The following is a 3417-nucleotide window of genomic DNA, read 5'->3' on the forward strand; positions in this document are numbered from 1 at the left end:
AAGAGCTAATTCTTATAGAAACTTTAAATAAAGCAAACATTTTAGGTTTTAAAATTAGAGTGGATGAGATATAGATTTATAGAAGAAAATTATAGTGAGTAAAAATTATGGGTACTAAGAATAAGGCAGACAAAATGATCACAAAATTAATTGAGGATCATTAATATAAGGATCATTATGTGAAGAGGTTGTGATATGTCTATTACTAACATCAAAATAATAGACTATTTAAAGTTCTACTTAAACGAAGACAAATCAGCTTTGGCCAGAAGTGTAATCATTTAAGTACGTCTGCAAAGTAATCGTGACAAATTAGCTTTGGCCAGAAATGAGACAATCACTCTAGTTATGCACTTGTCAAGCATGCTAAACATAAATGAATTAAATCAGCTTTGGCCAGAATTAAGACATTTCACGTTTGTAATGCATACTCAACATAGCTTTTATAATACTTGAACAATAAATAGATGCATCAAATCAGCTTTGGCCAGAAGTGATACATCAAAAGCTCATTCAAGTTAAGCCATTTTGGTTTTGTAAAACATTATTTGATCCTTATTAATTAACTAAGTATTTACAAAAACCAATTATTTAGTAGCAAACCACCTGTTAGCGCGGATCGAACTCCGCGGTGAGTTCGCTGGGGGTTGCAGGGGGCAGCGTGCCCCCGCACGGGGTTCGGGGTGGAGCCCCGAGCTAGATCTTAGTTCACATTAAACAGCCTAAAATAATGAAGTTTCGAGTCAGATCTCGACTTAGTTATGAGGTCTCGAGTGAGATCTCGAGTCAAGTCTCGACTCAGCTTATAACGTTATGAGGTCTCGACTCATTAATGGTCTCGAGTCGCAACCTCAGTGTCTCGAGTCGTAATCATGGTCTCGACTGCTGTGAATTATGAGATCTCGACTCCTTATGAGGTCTCGAGTCGTGACCTTTATGGTCTCGAGTCGCAACCTTATGGTCTCGAGTTGTACAGATTTAAGTCCCTAGTCGAAACCTTGGTGGTCTCGAGTCGAGACCCTGTGGTCTCGAGTCGAAATCGTTGTCTCGAGTTATGAAGATTTGAGAACACTTATGATTTCGAGTAGAGACCTTATGGTCTCGAGTCGAGATCTTGGTCTCGGCTCGTTAAAGGGATCTCGAAACTTCCTGTTAATCAGCTGATTGTGTGATAAGTTTGAAATTCGAATTTTAAGGGATTTGGTATATTTTATTTCCTGATTTTAAAAGATATTTTATATTTATCCAATAATTTGGAAAATTATATCTAATAACATTAACAGATTTTTTCGAAATCTTAAGGGATAAAAATTAATCAAATACAGGAAAAACACCTTCTAATCCTTAATTCATTCCAAAATAAGGGAATTTATTCGAATTTCACTAAGAACATGAAGAACCCTAATAAATAAAATAATAATTCTGGAACCCGAAACCTGAATATTTAAGAGTTTTATACAGATTTCGGACAGTTAAGATTTATGATTATGATTCCGAGTCATTAAAACAATCTTTTTCCGCGAAACAGTGGACTCGGGTTATGTGACTCGAAACCGGCTATGAATTTAATTAGGCTTTCAAAAGTCCGTTTTCCAGATTTCAATCCCATAATTAATGGATACGAAAACAGAACTGACTAATCAACATATGCTCTGATACCACATGTTGGTCAGTTCTGTTTTAGGCATAATGGAAAACATGAAAACATACCTGATTGCAGTAGTACAGGTCAGCAGAGAATCCAGATGTGAAACGCAGCAATAAGGTTTGACATGATTGTCATCTTGATCTGGTTCCTCCTTAGGGTGCAATCTAATGATGGTGGTATGAGAAACCGATAAAGGGTAATCGGCTGTAGAGAGGAGGTCGATTGATGTTATGTGAATCAGTTAGGTTATGTGTCTAACCCTAGAACCTCAACACAAGTCTCCTTATATGCCCCCAGGAGGAAACCCTAATTAGTTAATAATGGTAATAAGGCCCATCAACAATTACCAACTAATTATTTAATGGATTGTTATATATTTTGATCCATATAATGTAAATGATTATAATGGCCATATATAAATAAATATATTATTTATTTATTCTTACATAGTGCTCAAACACTGTATGTTACAAATAAGGGGCAGTTTCAACAGCCTGGTGCATTGGTAAGCTTGAGCCCCTCTAGCGCGTTCGAATTCAGCTTCCACGGTTATAAATTAAAGAGTGAATTTCAAGGATTGTCCTTCATCTTTATACCCAATTTCAGGCGTTGTCCTTTATGTTTAAAATTGACGAGTTTTGTCCTTTATGTTTTCATATCATACACATTTTGTCCTTTAGGCCTAACCCAGTTAGTTTTTTCAGTTAAATTTGGTCATGTGCTTTGCACATGAGGGTATTTTTGTCAATTCGAAGGTTGCAGAAGCTTTGAGCTGTAAATCTATCGTTGAACTTACCTTTGAATTGACAAAATCCCTCATGTGCAAAGCATATGACCAAATTTAACTGAAAAAACTAACTGGGTTAGGCCTAAAGGACAAAACGTGTATGATATGAAAACATAAAGGACAAAATTCGTCAATTTTGAACATAAAGGACAACGCCTGAAAATTGGTATAGAGATGAAGGACAATTCTTGAAATTTACTCTAAATTAAACAGACCTTCTTTCTGACTTGGTACATAATAGAGAAGTGGAGTCCCTATGTCGTGTATTCCGCGTTAATCTTCACATAGTCATAACTTAAATCACACCCCCAAGCCACACCCGTTCTTGGTCCATCCCCTATCAATACACATAATTAAACGACGTCAGAGACAAGGCGGTTTATATGAATCTGTTAAGTTTGCATACTGCTTAACCAAGAAAGTTACCTATGGAAATTTGAATTTTGACAGTGCCATGAGCATCACCGGCCTCTTTGAGGTAATTACTAGCTGCTGACCTGGAACAAGCCCAAGTTTTGTAGCATTTAACATACATGTGTGTGTATATGCTAGGGGTGCAAACGAGCCAAGCGGCTCGTGAGCTGCTCGAGATCGACTCAAGAAAAAGCTTGAAACGAGCCGAGCCTTATCGAGCCCGAGCTGAGCTTGAGCCTAGAATAAAGCTCGTTTATTTATTGAGCCCAAGCTTGGGCATGTGAAGCTTTCCAGGCTCGTCGAGCCTTATCAAGCCTTAGTGTAATGTTACTTTTTATTAATATTTAGAGTTAATTACCCGGATGGTCCCTGTGGTTTGCCATTTTTTCACCTTTAGTCCATAGCTTTCTAAAATAACACATATGCTCCCTGTGGTTTGTTTATTTGTTACTCGGATAGTCCCCTGAGTGGCCCAACAAATATATATTTAATAATTATTTAATTTATTTTGTTTTATCATTAAGGGCAATTTAGTCATTTTACATAAATTTAATTGAGCAAACTAACG

The 3417-nt window shown here is 36.8% G+C and overlaps 1 long non-coding RNA gene across 1 annotated transcript; it reads right to left on the reverse strand.

Moving 5' to 3' along the window:
* Nucleotides 1–2707: 2707 nt before the first annotated feature.
* On the reverse strand, nt 2708–2952 carry LOC118480491. Its single transcript, XR_004862974.1, has 2 exons — nt 2862–2952; nt 2708–2772 (listed from the first exon to the last, which is right to left on the reverse strand). It is a non-coding gene; the product is annotated as an uncharacterized LOC118480491 (long non-coding RNA).
* Nucleotides 2953–3417: the final 465 nt, after the last annotated feature.

The sequence above is a fragment of the Helianthus annuus genome, chromosome 7 (genome assembly GCF_002127325.2).
Source record: "Helianthus annuus cultivar XRQ/B chromosome 7, HanXRQr2.0-SUNRISE, whole genome shotgun sequence".
NCBI lineage: Eukaryota > Viridiplantae > Streptophyta > Magnoliopsida > Asterales > Asteraceae > Helianthus > Helianthus annuus.